The sequence below is a fragment of the Hyla sarda genome, chromosome 2 (genome assembly GCF_029499605.1).
Source record: "Hyla sarda isolate aHylSar1 chromosome 2, aHylSar1.hap1, whole genome shotgun sequence".
NCBI classification, from domain to species: domain Eukaryota; kingdom Metazoa; phylum Chordata; class Amphibia; order Anura; family Hylidae; genus Hyla; species Hyla sarda.
In genome coordinates this window covers 122,419,188-122,437,563 of record NC_079190.1, presented here as the reverse complement: position 1 = coordinate 122,437,563, position 18,376 = coordinate 122,419,188, and the positions used below count along the sequence as shown (strand labels likewise).

General features: G+C 44.0%; 1 long non-coding RNA gene across 1 annotated transcript in view; it reads right to left on the bottom strand.

Annotated features, from left to right (window-relative positions):
• Positions 1-3,984: 3,984 nt before the first annotated feature.
• The window catches only part of LOC130357722 (uncharacterized), a 41,484-nt gene continuing 27,092 nt past the window's right edge, over positions 3,985-18,376 (bottom strand). The window contains exon 3 of the long non-coding RNA XR_008889231.1: positions 3,985-4,083. This is a non-coding gene — a long non-coding RNA (uncharacterized LOC130357722). The remainder of the gene's footprint in view (positions 4,084-18,376) is intronic.

Sequence of the window (18,376 nt, the reverse complement as noted above, 5' to 3'; positions counted from 1 at the left end):
TGCCCTAGATGGTTAAAGCTTGGAGAGTTTAATGTCTAATTCAGTGTTTTTTAAATTAAAAGTAATGCAACATTTAAAGCACTGTTTCCTGTAAGCAGTAAAGAGGTCCCCCTATATTTATCATTATCATCAATGCTAAATGAAAACAGGAAGCTGATCTATCAGTGTTCATCCTCCTTGTACAGCAAGGACAATGCTGTAGTCTGAATAAGTGGGTAAGCACTGTTAACCCTTCCACTGCGCATTACTAGGGATCCAAAAATTAACCATCATGGATCACTACTTTAACCCTTTTACTTTACTAAGCCACCAGAGATTGAATTATAGCTAATCATGTGTATATTATAGTTATTATTAATTTTATAGTGTTCTGTATTGCCTTACTGAAAGAAGATGTCCAGTGAAATAAAATGTATCCCCTATGAGCAGGATAGGGAATAAGTGTCGGTTCACGGGGGTCAGACTGCTATGATCCCCGCAATCTCCAGTATGGGGCCCCAGCTCAGCTCTGATAACATGTTTGGTATCCAGCATGTTAGCGGGTTGAAACACGCCTCCTCTAGTCGCAAATGCTGTATCTCCGCCTATCCCATAGAGATGAATGGAGAGGGTATGTTTCGACCAGCTGACATGCTGGGTGGGAAACGACATATACAGGAGCGTACTCGGGGCCGAGCCAGGGCCCCATATGGGAGATCGCTGGTCTGACCCCTGCAATCAGACACTTATCCCCTATCCACACTTATCCCCTTGCTGGACATCTTGTTGGACATCTTCTTTAAACGTTTGGACATCACAGCTGTTTTACGGTAGGTTAAAAAGTACCTGTCACCAAATAAACTGTTCTCAACTACCTCAGGCTATGTTCCCTTACTACTGCTAACCCCCCCTCCTGCCCTTAATTTTTTTTTTTTTTTTTTAGAGCTTCACAAAGCTGTGTATCATACCTTTCTTCTTGCTCACATTGTGTAATTTCCCAGCAGGAGAAAGTGGGCATTTCGCAGTAGGCATGACATCACTGAAGCCTGATGGGAGACCACTTCCGCCCTCACATGGTTGAAGCATTGTGATGAATAGAAGACCTCAGGCTCTTTGCATGCTTCAGTCTGTGTTGCTATCAGTGAGGCTGTCCTTCAGCTTTTAGTCTGTGCAGCTTTCTGTGAGAATCTGTGGAGCTTACCCTTTCTGTGGAGCGTTCCCTTTCTTTTGTCTGTTCTGACAATAAGGCTCAGTGGAGAGAAACACTTCCTGAGTTCAGACTCAGGCCGGGAGGAGACCGAATTCACTGTATTAATTGTGGCAGGAAACAGAACAGAGCCACTTAGTGGCCATTTTTTAAATTACATTCTAAACATATTTATGTTGATAATTTTGAAAGCAAGTGAAAGGGAAAGTGTCTGCTAATTACACAAGGAACACTATATTAAAAGTTTTATTTGACAGGTACTCTTTAACATATACCACACACATCCACAAACTGATGTACCAAAGAAGACCAATTTGGGTCAATGATACATTTAAAGCTATGAAAATACATACAAATGTATGCACCTCCAAAAAAAACGTATACCACAAAAATGTATGCTTTGTTGTTTTCTTATACACTACTCAAAAAAATTAAGGGAACACTTAAACAACACAATGTAACTGCAAGTCAATCACATCTCTGTGAAATCACACTGTCCACTGATTGACAATCAATTTCACATGTTGTTGTGCAAATGGAACAGACAACAGGTGGAAATTATAGGCAATTAGCAAAACACCCAAATAAAGGAGTGGTTCTGCAAGTGGTGACCACAGACCACTTCTCAGTTCCTATGCTTCCTTGCTCATGTTTTGGTCACTTTTGAATGCTGGCGGTGCTTTCACTTCAGTGGTAGCATGAGATGGAGTCTACAACCCACACAAGTGGCTCAGGTAGTGCAGCTCATCCAGGATGGCACATCAATGCGAGCTGTGGCAAGAAGGTTTGCTGTATCTATCAGCGTAGTGTCCAGAAGATTGAGGTGCTATCAGGAGAAAGGCCAGGACATCAGGAGATGTGGAGGAGGCCATAGGAGGGCAACAACCAAGCAGCAGGACCACTGCAATAAGGAGCAGGAGGAGCACTGCCAGAGCTCTGCAAAATTACCTTCAGCAGGCCACAAATGTGTATGTTTCCACTCAAATGGTCAGAAACAGACTCCATGAGGGTGGTATGAGGTTGTGCTTACAGCCCAACACCATGCAGGATGTTTGGCATTTGCCTGAGAGCACCAAGATTGGAAAATTCGCCACTGGCACCCTGTGCTCTTCACAGATGAAAGCTGGTTCACACTGAGCACATGAGATGCCGTGGAGAATGTTCTGCTGTCTGCAACATCCTCCAGCATGACCGGTTTGGCGGTGAGTCAGTAATGGTGTGGGGTGGCATTTCTTTGGGGGGGGGGGTGCTGCACAGCCCTCCATGTGCTTGCCAGAGGTAGCCTGACTGCCATTAGGTACCGAGATGAGATCCTCAGACCCCTTGTGAGACCATATGCTGGTGCGGTTGACCCTGGGTTCCTCCTAAAGCAAGACAATACTAGACCTCATGTGGCTGGAGTCTGTCAGCAGTTCCTGCAAGAGGAAGGCATTGATGCTATGGACTGGCCCGCCCGTTTCCCAGACCTGAATCTGATTGAGCGCATCTGAGACATCATGTCTTGCTCCATCCACCAACGCCACATTGCACCACAGACTGTCCAGGAGTTGGCGGATACTTTAATCCAGGTCTGGGAGCACATCCCATCCCTCAGGAGACCATCCGCCACCTCATCAGGAGCATGCCCAGGCGTTGTAGGGAGGTCATACGGGCACGTGGAGGGCACACACAGCACTGAGCCTCATTTTGACTTGTTTTAAGGACATTATATCAAAGTTGGATCAGCCTGTAGTGTGGTTTTCCACTCTGATTTTGACTGTGACTCCATATCCAGACCTCCATGGGTTGATAAATTTGATTTCCATTGATCATTTTTGTGTGATTTTGTTGTCAGAACATTCAACTATGTAAAGACGAAAGTATTTCATACGATTAGTTCATTCAGATCTAGGATGTGTTATTTTAGTGCTCCCTTTATTTTTTTAAGCAGTGTATGTTAATGTTAAAACTGTAAACCAACCCCCCCCCCTAAAAAAACAAATAAAGTTTAATACACATTACATCACTAATTAACTTCAATTGGGAAAAAACATACACTACATCATACCACACAGTACATCACTAATATACTTCAATGGGTAAAAACATTTATACCACACAATACAATTTTGTTATGTAACAGAAAAGCAGTGCATGCAGAACTTTCTAGTTCACAAACTAAATTGTACACAAACGTACAGAAAACAAAAACATTTTATACATAATGCAAGCCTATCAGGATACCACAGCATACATTTAGGTGCTGTATAAAGGCAGCTTGCAGTCTACTACTGTGGTATAGATGTAAACGAGTCCTATATGTGCATATAAAACGTTCTTTCCAGGGCTTCACCAAGGGCACCTTTGTGTATTTTTCCTATTACTGTTATTTCTGATGCCAAATCATGCTAAAAAGATTCTCTTGTCTTGTTTCCATGGAAACAACCTTTTGAAGACACAGCGCCTTGACCCAGTGTCACAAAGAAACATATATGTCTAAGGTGCTAAGGCAGTGTCTGTAGCTATAGGAAAAATAAAAAAAGAAGAAAGACAGAAAGGGTTGTTTGAACGTTTTCTAGCCCTGCATTCCTGTGGGGTTTTTTTCCTTTTTTTTTTTTTTTTGTGAAAGCCTGGTATGTATTAAGTCATTTTAATCTTTAATGCAGTCATTAAAGGTTATTAAGCCTTATTTTTTAGTTTTCAGTTTTTATTTTATGTTTCATATTTTTTTTAGCAAATTCTGCAACTAATGCAATTGTCTATTGTCATTGCCTATGATGAAAGACACTTACTAAGACAACACAAAAAACTGGAGTACTGCAACAAAATGAGTCGATAGACAATGGGCTTTACAGCAAATATTCTGAATTCTATCTTGTCCTAAATTTGGGTTCATGGTAGTCTTCATTAACTGCAGTCTGAAAGACCAAAAACAGAAGGGACATGAGACAGCAAGCTTGTTGTAAAGAAGTACCAGACTTTTGTTAGGTGACCCTGAGTGACTGGATATTAGCAGGTAATGTAATTTGCTTATTATCTATGGGACATTACTTCTTAATGATCAGCAGTCGGTGGTGATGGCAGCTATAATAATCTACGAATTATATATATATATATATATATATATATATATATATATATATATACACCCCGTATGTGTAAGGATCACAAGTTACGACTTTCATAGCCATCCCCTGAGATAAGAAATACATTTACAGTCTGTTATTGTGACTAATGACTTTCCAGTTTGGAACTTTGTTTCTTAGCTATAAAAATTTCTATAATGTTCTGAAAGGTCTAATTTCCAGCAGTTTTTTTTTTATATTTGTTACAAAGACCATTCAACCTAATATGACTCAACACCCCCAGAAAAGGCTAAATGGACTGGCTAAAGAATGAAATAGAATTTTATGCTGTATTCATGATAAAGTTCAAAGTTCAGGTAATGCAATCTCAATTCAAGGGTCACACAAAAAGGAACGTTTCCTTTTCCCACTGGTATTGCTTAGGCTACATTTACACTGCCAGCTTTACCTGCTACTAGTGTTAGTTCAGGGGCAGCGGGGGAACTGTGGAAAAATCCTCATGTGATATTGTGCTGAGGATCTGCTTTTCGAACTGTGTATTGCATGCCTTTTCAATTTACATCACTATAGTATAAAGTTCAATTGCCTTCGGATCGCGGGGGTCTCACCAACTAGCCCCCCCCCCCGATCTCCCTGCTGCACCCGGCGTTTATTTACAGTGTTTCACAGGAGCACCAAAAGCTCTTGACGTCACGACCGTGCCCACTCATGATGTCACGGCCACGCCCCCTCCCATAGACTTGCATTGATGGGGCATGGCCATGATGTCATGAGCAGGGCGTGACCATGACATCACGAGCCTCCACCCCGCATCACCAGTCATCCGGCACAGAGCGAAGAACGCTACGTGCACCGGATGTCTGGGGTGCCGCAGCTGAGATCAAGGGGGTCCCCAGCAGCGGGACCCCCGCGATCAGGGATAAGATGTCTAGGGGTGGAGTACCCTAGTGTACCAGGGAACAGTGGAGTGAATCATAGTGAACTAGGGAGCAGAACTGTATGTGGTATCGCCACGTGTGTAAATGTCTGAACTATATAATTTCTTATTATTCTCTGCTTATAGATCTACGCTGCGGCACCCCTGTCATTCGGTGCACGGAGCGAACTCTGCTCCGTGCCCGATGACTGGTGATACCAGCCGCCATGCCCCCTCCATTCACATCTATGGGAGGAGGCATGATGGCTATGTACTAGCTGTCACGGATAGGATATTTTCAGCTGAGTATCCCTTTAAGGTTACAACGGAATCCTCTAAGCCAGTGGTTTCCAAGCAATGTTTCTTCAGCTGTTGCAAAACTACAACTTCCAGAGATCCACTGTTTGGAAAACACTGCTCTTAGAAAACTATTTTACTTAGCCAATATGAGGGGCTCTGTCAGCCCCAGCCTCCCACCCACACATATTGGATTGTTCTTGGTGCATGAGACGCTATTGGGGAAACAAAAGTTCAAGACACTAATAACTATGGTGATTGTAATACTAAAAACTATGGTAATTGTGGCTAAAGGATTGTTCTAGGCACAATGCTCATGTTACGCCGAGCGCTCCGGGTCCCCGCTCCTCCCCGGAGCGCTCGCAACATCCTCGCTACGGCAGCGCCCCGGTCAGATCCACTGACCGGGTGCGCTGCGATACCGCCTCCAGCCGGGATGCGATTCGCGATGCGGGTGGCGCCCGCTCGCGATGCGCACCCCGGCTTCCGTACCTGACTCGCTCTCCCTCGGTCCTGTCCCGGCGCGCGCGGCCCCGCTCCCTAGGGCGCGCCGGGTCTCTGCGATTTAAAGGGCCACTGCGCCACTGATTGGCGCAGTGGTTCCAATTAGTGTCTTCACCTGTGCACTCCCTATGTATACCTCACTTCCCCTGCACTCCCTCGCCGGATCTTGTTGCCCTTGTGCCTAGTGAAAGCGTTCCCTTGTGTGTTCCTAGCCTGTGTTCCAGATCTCCTGCTGTTGCCCCTGACTACGATCCTTGCTGCCTGCCCCGACCTTCCGCTACGTCCGACCTTGCCTTTGTCTACTCCCTTGTACCGCGCCTATCTTCAGCAGTCAGAGAGGTTGAGCCGTTGCTAGTGGATACGACCTGGTTACTACCGCCGCAGCAAGACCATCCCGCTTTGCGACGGGCTCTGGTGAACACCAGTAGTAACTTAGAACCGGTCCACTAGCACGGTCCACGCCAATCCCTCTCTGGCACAGAGGATCCACCTCCTGCCAGCCGGCATCGTGACAGTAGATCCGGCGCTGGATCCCGCTGAAGTTCCTTTGCCAGTTGTCGCCGGCCTCACCACGGTGGTCGCCCAGCAGTCACAACAGATAGCGCAACAAGGCCATCAGCTGTCTCAACTGACCGTGATGCTACAGCAGCTACTACCACAGCTTCAGCAATCATCTCCTCCGCCAGCTCCTGCACCTCCTCCGCAGCGAGTGGCCGCTTCCGGCCTACGACTATCCTTGCCGGATAAATTTGATGGGGACTCTAAGTTTTGCCGTGGCTTTCTTTCACAATGTTCCCTACACTTGGAGATGATGTCGGACCAGTTTCCTACTGAAAGGTCTAAGGTGGCTTTCGTAGTCAGCCTGCTTTCTGGGAAAGCTCTGTCATGGGCCACACCGCTCTGGGACCGCAATGACCCCGTCACTGCCTCTGTACACTCCTTCTTCTCGGAAATTCGTAGTGTCTTTGAGGAACCTGCCCGAGCCTCTTCTGCTGAGACTGCCCTGCTGAACCTGGTCCAGGGTAATTCTTCCGTTGGCGAGTACGCCATACAATTCCGTACTCTTGCTTCTGAACTATCCTGGAATAATGAGGCCCTCTGCGCGACCTTTAAAAAAGGCCTATCCAGCAACATTAAAGATGTTCTGGCCGCACGAGAAATTCCTGCTAACCTACATGAACTCATTCATCTGGCCACTCGCATTGACATGCGTTTTTCCGAAAGGCGTCAGGAGCTCCGCCAGGATATGGACTTTGTTCGCACGAGGCGTTTTTTCTCCCCGGCTCCTCTCTCCTCTGGTCCTCTGCAATCCGTTCCTGTGCCTCCCGCCGTGGAGGCTATGCAAGTTGACCGGTCTCGCCTGACACCTCAAGAGAGGACACGACGCCGCATGGAGAATCTCTGCCTGTACTGTGCCGGTACCGAACACTTCCTGAAGGATTGTCCTATCCGTCCTCCCCGCCTGGAAAGACGTACGCTGACTCCGCACAAAGGTGAAACAGTCCTTGATGTCAACTCTGCTTCTCCACGTCTTACTGTGCCTGTGCGGATATCTGCCTCTACCTTCTTCTTCTCCACTAAGGCCTTCTTGGATTCCGGATCTGCAGGAAACGTTATTTTGGCCTCTCTCATCAACAGGTTCAACATCCCAGTGACCAGTCTCGCCAGACCCCTCTACATCAATTGCGTTAACAATGAAAGATTGGACTGTACCATACGTTACCGCACGGAGCCCCTCCTAATGTGCATCGGACCTCATCATGAAAAAATTGAGTTTTTGGTCCTCCTCAATTGCACTTCCGAAATTCTCCTTGGACTACCGTGGCTTCAACGCCATTCCCCAACCCTGGATTGGTCCACAGGGGAGATCAAGAGCTGGGGTACCTCTTGTTTCAAGGACTGCCTTAAACCGGTTCCCAGTACTCCCTGCCGTGACCCTGTGGTTCCCCCTGTAACCGGTCTCCCTAAGGCCTATATGGACTATGCTGACGTATTTTGTAAAAAACAAGCTGAGACTCTACCTCCTCACAGGCCTTATGACTGTCCTATTGACCTCCTCCCGGGCACTACTCCACCCCGGGGCAGAATTTATCCTCTGTCCGCCCCAGAGACTCTTGCTATGTCTGAGTACATCCAGGAAAATTTAAAAAAGGGGTTTATCCGCAAATCCTCCTCTCCTGCCGGAGCTGGATTTTTCTTTGTGTCCAAAAAAGATGGCTCCCTACGTCCTTGCATTGACTACCGCGGACTTAATAAAATCACGGTAAAGAACCGCTACCCTCTTCCTCTTATCTCTGAACTCTTTGATCGCCTCCAAGGTGCCCACATCTTTACCAAACTGGACTTAAGAGGTGCTTATAATCTCATCCGCATCAGGGAGGGGGACGAATGGAAAACGGCATTTAACACTAGAGATGGACACTTTGAGTATCTGGTCATGCCCTTTGGCCTGTGCAACGCCCCTGCCGTCTTCCAAGACTTTGTTAATGAAATTTTTCGTGATCTCTTATATTCCTGTGTTGTTGTGTATTTGGACGATATTCAGATTTTTTCTGCCAACCTAGAAGAACACCGCCAGCATGTCCGCATGGTTCTTCAGAGACTTCGAGACAATCAACTTTATGCCAAAATGGAGAAATGTCTGTTTGAATGTCAATCTCTTCCTTTCCTAGGATACTTGGTCTCTGGCCAGGGACTACAAATGGACCCAGACAAACTCTCTGCCGTCTTAGATTGGCCACGCCCCTCCGGACTCCGTGCTATCCAACGTTTTTTGGGGTTCGCCAATTATTACAGACAATTTATTCCACATTTTTCCACCCTTGTGGCTCCTATCGTGGCTTTAACCAAGAAGAATGCCAATCCTAAGTCATGGCCTCCTCAAGCGGAAGACGCCTTTAAACGGCTCAAGTCTGCCTTTTCTTCTGCTCTCGTGCTCTCCAGACCTGACCCATCTAAACCCTTCTTATTGGAGGTTGATGCCTCCTCAGTAGGAGCTGGAGCGGTTCTTCTACAAAAAAATTCTTCTGGGCATGCTGTTACTTGTGGGTTTTTTTCTAGGACCTTCTCTCCAGCGGAGAGGAACTACTCCATCGGGGATCGAGAGCTACTGGCCATTAAATTAGCACTTGAGGAATGGAGGCATCTGCTGGAGGGATCAAAATTTCCAGTTATTATTTACACCGATCACAAGAATCTCTCCTATCTCCAGTCTGCCCAACGGCTGAACCCTCGCCAGGCCAGGTGGTCTCTGTTCTTTGCCCGGTTTAATTTTGAAATTCACTTTCGCCCCGCCGACAAGAACATTAGGGCCGATGCTCTCTCTCGTTCCTCGGATGCCTCGGAAGTAGAGCTCTCTCCGCAACACATCATTCCTCCTGACTGCCTGATCTCCACCTCTCCAGCCTCCATCAGGCAAACTCCTCCAGGGAAGACCTTCATCTCTCCACGCCAACGCCTCGGAATCCTCAAATGGGGGCACTCCTCCCATCTCGCAGGCCATGCGGGCATCAAGAAATCCTTGCAACTCATCTCTCGTTTCTATTGGTGGCCGACTCTGGAGACGGATGTTGTTGATTTCGTGCGGGCCTGCACTGTCTGTGCCCGGGATAAGACTCCTCGCCAGAAGCCTGCTGGTCTCCTTCATCCTCTGCCTGTCCCCGAACAGCCTTGGTCTCTGATTGGTATGGACTTTATTACAGACTTACCTCCATCCCGTGGCAACACGGTTGTTTGGGTGGTCGTTGATCGATTTTCTAAGATGGCACATTTTATTCCTCTTCCTGGACTTCCTTCAGCGCCTCAGTTGGCAAAACAATTTTTTGTACACATTTTTCGTCTTCACGGGTTGCCCACGCAGATCGTCTCGGATAGAGGCGTCCAATTCGTGTCAAAATTCTGGAGGGCTCTCTGTAAACAACTCAAGATTAAATTAAACTTTTCTTCTGCTTATCATCCTCAATCCAATGGGCAAGTAGAAAGAATTAACCAGGTCCTGGGTGATTATTTACGGCATTTTGTTTCCTCCCGCCAGGATGACTGGGCAGATCTTCTACCATGGGCCGAATTCTCGTACAACTTCAGAGTCTCTGAATCTTCTTCCAAATCCCCATTTTTCGTGGTGTACGGCCGTCACCCTCTTCCCCCCCTCCCTACTCCCTTGCCCTCTGGTTTGCCCGCTGTGGATGAAATAACTTGTGATCTTTCCACCATATGGAAAGAGACTCAAAATTCTCTCTTACAGGCTTCTTCGCGCATGAAAAAGTTTGCCGATAAGAAAAGAAGAGCTCCCCCCATTTTTTCTCCCGGAGACAAGGTATGGCTCTCCGCTAAATATGTCCGCTTCCGTGTTCCCAGCTACAAATTGGGACCTCGCTATCTTGGTCCTTTCAAAATCTTGTGCCAAATTAATCCTGTCTCTTACAAACTTCTTCTTCCTCCTTCTCTTCGTATTCCTAATGCCTTTCATGTCTCTCTTCTTAAACCACTCATCATCAACCGTTTCTCTCCTAAACTTATTTCTCCCACTCCTGTCTCCGGTTCTTCGGACATCTTTCCCGTAAAGGAGATACTGGCCTCCAAAAAGGTCAGAGGAAAAACTTTTTTTTTTGGTCGACTGGGAGGGCTGTGGTCCTGAAGAGAGATCCTGGGAACCTGAGGACAATATCCTAGATAAAAGTCTGGTCCTCAGGTTCTCAGGCTCTAAGAAGAGGGGGAGACCCAAGGGGGGGGTACTGTTACGCCGAGCGCTCCGGGTCCCCGCTCCTCCCCGGAGCGCTCGCAACATCCTCGCTACGGCAGCGCCCCGGTCAGATCCACTGACCGGGTGCGCTGCGATACCGCCTCCAGCCGGGATGCCATTCGCGATGCGGGTGGCGCCCGCTCGCGATGCGCACCCCGGCTTCCGTACCTGACTCGCTCTCCCTCGGTCCTGTCCCGGCGCGCGCGGCCCCGCTCCCTAGGGCGCGCGCGCCGGGTCTCTGCGATTTAAAGGGCCACTGCGCCACTGATTGGCGCAGTGGTTCCAATTAGTGTCTTCACCTGTGCACTCCCTATGTATACCTCACTTCCCCTGCACTCCCTCGCCGGATCTTGTTGCCCTTGTGCCTAGTGAAAGCGTTCCCTTGTGTGTTCCTAGCCTGTGTTCCAGACCTCCTGCCGTTGCCCCTGACTACGATCCTTGCTGCCTGCCCCGACCTTCCGCTACGTCCGACCTTGCCTTTGTCTACTCCCTTGTACCGCGCCTATCTTCAGCAGTCAGAGAGGTTGAGCCGTTGCTAGTGGATACGACCTGGTTACTACCGCCGCAGCAAGACCATCCCGCTTTGCGGCGGGCTCTGGTGAACACCAGTAGTAACTTAGAACCGGTCCACTAGCACGGTCCACGCCAATCCCTCTCTGGCACAGAGGATCCACCTCCTGCCAGCCGGCATCGTGACAGCTCACAAGCTATAATAAATATAATAAGAAGTTTACAACGCGTCCAAAAATTAAATGTGTATCACATCAAGGTACGCTTACTGAAAATATTCAGCCAATGTGTTTTCACAGTCATTTGGGACATATAAGCTGAGAAAATTTGTCATTACACTGAACTCCTAGTACTTATCATCTTCTTTTTCACTTAAATTTAATTTTTGTGGAGGTTTTCTGGGTCAAAACTATGCAATTCACAGTCTCAGAGCCATAATATTATGTTATTGGTTAAGTCTCCTTAAGGATTACAGGGACAGATTAAAATGACAGAGTGGAAATGCAGCTCAAACCATAAATGGCAAAAAATAAAGAAATGGAAATGTTGAGACATAGAATGTTGTGTAAAGGTAAATTCTGCTCTGACTTCTTCTCTGTTTACTCTGAGTCCCATTCTGGAGCTGTAATTCTGTCTGTGTACATAATTATGTTTAGCATTTAGCATTTGGGTAGCTTTAATCCATATTTAGGATATTTGAATAAATATGCTGTTTCTTTTTAGTGTTAGAGTACCTGTCATATCACAAAAAAAAAATGGTATATATTTCTCAGTACTTTATCCTGATCATGTACCCATAATTGTTATGTGTCTATCACCTATATTTCTCTCACAAATAACTTTTTTATTGCACACTTGTTATTCTTTGCTGGGGGGGGGGGGGTCCCCAATATGACTCATCTTCTGTGCTTTGCTGGGTCTCTTCATCCAATCACTGCAGGCTGCTCTGTTACCCCCTCCTCTCTGTTTTCATGCTGAAGTCTGATAGGACAGGTGTGAGCACAGATGAGTACTAGTCCCACCCCCATTTATTGGACTTTGTCCATGCCCATACTTAAGCATGAACAAAGATGATGCTGCAGTTAAAAAGAATTATGTTCTGGACAGTATGGAGAGCCCTGGTGGTGTTTTTTGTGCCATTATTTCTATAAAACGGAAAACAAATTCATTAAGTTTATTAGAAAGGTTAATGTTTTGCTCATTTTAATCAATAAGACATTTTTATTTTACTTTTAAACAAAGTAAAACATTTTCCTCTGCAGTAATTTGTTGACATGTAAAGCCTATTTTTATGTTTTAGCTGAAATAATAGTTGTCTGCCTTCTGGTTTTGTCTGGAAGAGGGACAGACATAGCAGAAGTTCAGTAAGACCGGTAAAAACCTTTGTCCCTGTATCATCAAATTACATATTATTCAAATCAGACTTTTACTGTAAACTTGTCTTTTAAACAATAAAGAATTAGGCATTCCCATAGTGTACCCTTAGCATGTAAAATGAAGGGTAAAATTAATGGGAGATATACCTGCTTGTGATGTCCCACTGAGATCCTTGCAGGGCTTGTGGTTGGGCATCATCCAGAAATTGTGCAGTATACCAGTACACGTGGTTTGTGTTTGCGTGAAAGACCAGGTTGTCAGTGCCACCTAAATGTAAATAGTTATCTGTCTATGCTGGTTGTGTTGAATACTGTAATTCTTCATGCTGCGATAGCATGTGAAAGGTGCAGAGATGACCTAAACATCCCCCACATACACTAAGTTACATCCCAAACTAGCTCTAACCATGGTTTCTAGCAAGTCTATAAACCCCATGTTAACCTGTTAGTCCATTGAGTATGGAACCTAAAATATTGAGAATAGGAACAGAGAAAAAAAAGAAGTAAAAGGAGTAGTGCAGTCTAGTCAAAAGAAAGAAAGAGTTAGTTGCCAAGACCTACCCAGGGACGCATATGATTGAGTCCTGTTTTTATGAGGAACTTATCAACATTTGCACTGGCCTAAAGGAAATTTCTTTCGCAGCTTTCAAGAGACCAGTTTAAATTTTTTGTGCCTGGGAGGTAGAGGTTTATAAAGGACCACATAGCAACCATAATCTTAGTCAATCTCAATCTCTAGTAAGGTTTGGACCTTTTCTACCTGGGGAATTTAACCAGTCTATCAAAAAATAGAAAGAAGTAAGGAGACGGCGACTAACCTGATCTTCATAGTATCTTCTTTATTTTGCCAATGATACTTACATCGTAGCAGGGGGGAGACATACAGGGGGTAGATAAGAAATGAGGCTACAGCAGCCGTTTCGCACTAGTTGTGCTTCATCGGGCCTCTGAGAGGCCCGATGAAGCACAACTAGTGCGAAACGGCTGCTGTAGCCTCATTTCTTCTCTACCCCCTGTATGTCTCCCCCCTTCTACGATGTAAGTATTATTGAAAAATAAAGAAGATACTATGAAGATCGAATGAGTCACCGTCTCCTTACTTCTTTCTATTTGGATATGTGCATGATGAACTATTCAGACTGAGCACCACCGTATCTCTGAACACTTAGCAACTATATAGCACATTCTCACCACATTTATTTCTTGAGCGACAGTGCCAAACAATACCTATCTTTGCATTGGCTGGAATTATTCAAAAAATATCTTGCACTTTCATAATGAGGAATTGGCACAGCTCCTCCCTTAATGCATTGGCCGGCCATGGTAGGACAGAACTGGGAAGAGCAGGCTGGACTCAAATCTTTCTTTTTGGCAAGAGGGAAACTCCAAGCTGCTGCCAGTTTTGAATCCACCTACAACATGAGGCCAATTTTTAGATTCTTTTTTTCTACCGACATGTAGAGCTCCAAGGTTGTTATAAAAATAGCTTTTGTGAGCTTTCTGTTATGTCACTTTCTCTTCTTTTCCATTGTCACAAGCAGGTCACTTGCTTTTCAGCATCACTGAGCTTATGATCATGTAGCATGTTACAACTACTGCATTTTCAAATGTAAAGCCAAATCTCACTAAGAAACATGTACTTTCTGGAAAGACAAAGATCTGAAATACAGTCTTTGTTTTTTATGTTCTATGTCTATGGTGTTAACACTGGGTGATGATGCAAACAGTTGAGCTTGCTTTATAACAGTAATATCCTCGTAGAACAGGCTGTTGCAAGGAAGAATGACCTCTCTGTTAACCGTTAAATAACAAGTAATAAAACACTGAGAATAACCAATTTACTATGTATTAATGCTTGAATAAGTTTCACTAGGATTTTCCAGCCATTCTGAACATCCACTAAACACTAATGGAAAAAAAAAAAAAAAGCCCAAATCCATGTTCTGCACTGAGCTGAAAATAGAAAAAAATCAGGGACTCACTTTTGTTTTCAGGAAATACAAATTAAATGAGGATCCTGCTTATGGATTAAGTCTTTTAAAGAACAATTCACTTTTGTCCCCAAGTAAGGTAAATATTTTTATATTACAAAAATAATAAATTGCACTGAAGAGCAGTAACCTGCATTCTATTAAATTCCTAGTCTCTGCACTCTCACAGCTGATACGTTTCTATTGTGAGGATAAGAATGTTCCCCATCAGTCTGTTTCCCCTCCAGTTGCCACAGATGTTTCTTGAAAAAAAATGCATGAAAGAGGAATGGGACATGGCACTTGGTGTGTCTTATCAGTTGTATTGTGCAGCATGATCCACTGCTGCCACCAGAAAATACTCAATAGTGTAATTAGTATTAGACTTTCTATAAAGCCTTATACCAAATCTCATTCGGCAGTTTTAGCACCTAAGTATTTTTAGAGGGCAACTTCTATCAAGAGTGTTTGACCAAATGGAGAGACTGATTTCTCGAATCATGGATGACTGAGCACTACAGGCATCAACTTGTTGCAGTATTAAAGCAATGCATCCTAGGTATATGTTGGCATCCCATCAAAAAAGCGATGTTGTTTTTAACTGTGGTGAACTGCAGTGGGCCCATTTACGAGCAACCACATTCAGGCCACATCCCACACATATATATTTAGTTAGGGACTCAATAGCATGGAGCTACCAGTACTAAGGGCATAATAGGAAGACCTACTAGAAATAGTGCATGGAACAAATAATAGTAGAAATAAGTAAACAGCTACTCATCAAGAATTATTAAATTAGATAGGATTTGTAGTACTTACAGAATAACTTAAAAACAACAAACAAGCACAGGCCATATTTAGCAAGACAACACAATCCACAGACAACATGCTAGTGTGAACAGAATCAGGCAGTACAGGACAGGGGGCATAAGACAGAGAGTGTCTAAACAATATCACTAGCAAGTGAACAAGGTACATGGACCTATTACATAAAGTAGGAACATGAGCCAACCAGAATACAACCAGATACACTCAAAGGCCGGCATTGATCCATTCCTTCAGCAAAAAGCTAAAGTTGCTGCCTGCAACTAGACAAAGAAATAGGAGATAGTGACCTGGTAAGATTCACACTATTCAGACTTTATTAAATAAACATATACCTGCAGGAATTTTATAGACTTGAGTGCCCTTATTCCAACAGTGCTTTTACTTTCTTTCTATGCCCCAAACTTCAGTGCTGATGGGGCAAGAATTGTGTTTAGGGGCGTGACTATGGAAAACCCCTAATCACACCCTCTTAGTCTAGCATTCAGACCTCATTTACAATAAAGTTCCTGCCCATCTGACTGTCCAGTGAAAAGTACAGATAGCCAAAGAGCAAAACCCCTACATTTCAGCAATGGGGGACTTAGCAAGAAAGTAAAAACACTGTCTGATTGGGTGACTGTTACTAGCGGGGTACTACAGGGGTCAGTCTTGGGTCCTGTTCTATTTAATATATTTATTAATGACCTTGTAGAGGGGTTGAATAGTAAAGTAGTAATCTTTGCAGATGATACTAAACTCTGTAAAGCGGTTAACACAATAGAGGACAGGGCACTGTTACAAATGGATCTGGATAGGTTGGAGGCTGGGGCGGGGAAGTGGCAGATGAGGTTCAACATTGATAAATGTAAGGTAATGCACATGGGGAGGAAAAATCCGGGCTGGGATTATGTATTAAATGGGAGCACACTTGGGACGACTGACGTGGAAAAGGACTTGGGGATTTTAGTTAACAGTAAATTTAGCTGTAGGAACCAATATCGGGCACCTGCTGCCAAAGCAAATAAAATCATGGGGTGCATCAATAGGGGAATAGATGCCCATGACAAGGAAATAATTCTACCGCTGTACAAATCACTAGTCAGACCACACATAGAATACTGTGTACAGTACTGGGCACCAGTGTACAAGAAAGATATAGTGGAGCTGGAGAGGGTTCAAAGATGGGCAACACCAGGGTAATACGGGGAATGGGAGGACTACAGTATCCAGAAAGATTATCAGAATTAGGGTTAAATAGTTTAGAAAAAAGAAGGCTTAGAAGGGACCTAATAACTATGTATAAATTTATCAGGGGACAGTACAGACATCTTTCCCATGATCTATTTATACCCGGGACTGTATCTATAACAAGGGGGCATCCTCTACGTGTAGAAGAAAGAAGGTTTCTACACCAGCACAGACGGGGGTTCTTTACTGTAAGAGCAGTGAGACTGTGGAATTCTCTCCCGGAGAAGGTGGTCATGGTGAACTCTGTAAAAGAATTTAAAAGGGGTCTGGATGCGTTTTTGGAAAATAATAACATTGCTTGTTATGTATATTAGATTTTTAGGGACAGAACGTTGATCCAGGGATTTATTCTGACTGCCATATTTGGAGTCGGGAAGGAATTTTTACCTCTAGTATGAGGGTTTTTTGCCTTCCTCTGGATCAACTCAGTAGGGACTCATTAGGGATATAGGTTGAACTTGATGGACTCTGGTCTTTTTTCAACCTTATGAACTATGTTACTATGTTGGAATCCGAGTGCCCAGAGCTATAAAATGATATTTAAAAAAAAAAAAAAAAAACTGACCACATGATATCTGCTTGGTCTGTTTCCTTATTCCTACTGCACTTTGCTTGTACCACACATTGTTGTTCTCCGTGTTTAGGACCTTTGTCCATTTTGCGTATCTGATATATATGCTATTCTTGTTGTCTGTTTATTTTTGTTCTTATTGAAATAAAAAACTATTAATAAAAAAAATGACCATAGGTCCCCTTTAAAGTAGAGATAACTTATATATAATATGAAAACACAAAAAACACAGAGAATATAATCTTGCACAATTCTAACACCCAAGGGTTGCTCCCTTGTGACTATTCCCTAATTACTCACATAATTTGTATATCTGCCAAAGTCTACTCTTTGACATATGCGATTTAATAAGAAAAATTACCCTGGTATAACACTGAGATCCTTAATATTAATGGTCTTACTTGTTTTATTCTAATGCCTAAAGACTGGTCCCTTGTGGCTTTCTCTAAACTCATATAATTTGTATATCTGACAGTCTACCTTTTCCCATATGTAATTCAATAAGAAAAATGACCTGAGATCCTTGACATTAGTGATCGTACCGGTGGTATCACCTATAGAGAAGCTAAATGTTTATAAACAGGTTCCAGTATATTTCATCACACTTACAGCATCGGTAATACGTGTAACTTTTCTAATGGTAGACCTATTTGGGATGCACAAGTACATCCAGGCCAATGTATTAGCCAGATCCGGACAGCCCCATATCTTTTCATGACAACCAGGTGAATTTAACATCTTAGTGATTAAAAGAGCCCCAGAAGATGACACTAGCATACTGCTTATGATAGTATGCTCTAATGAGCCATAATAATTGCCTGCTTTGCAGCCACCCGCTGTTCTATGCTAGTTAATGACTTTTTTTTTTTACTGTGAGTTATCTCCTGATTTATTCCTGCACCTCCATGTACAGTGTAACCCATAAGGACTCAGTAATAGCCAATGACTAACTCATTAGTTACTGTATGTATTAAATAGAACGTGAGGAACATCTAAATTACAGTATTTATTCAAAATAAACATAAAACACTAGTTATGTTTTTCTTTTTTTCTCAAGAATAGCTCACTTATATTAATCTAATTTTCTTTTCTCGACAATATTATTTGTAAGCATAAAAACACACAAAAAATAAAGTCCATATTTAGAAGAATGTTAGCAGCCATGAGATGCTCAGGATGAGTAAC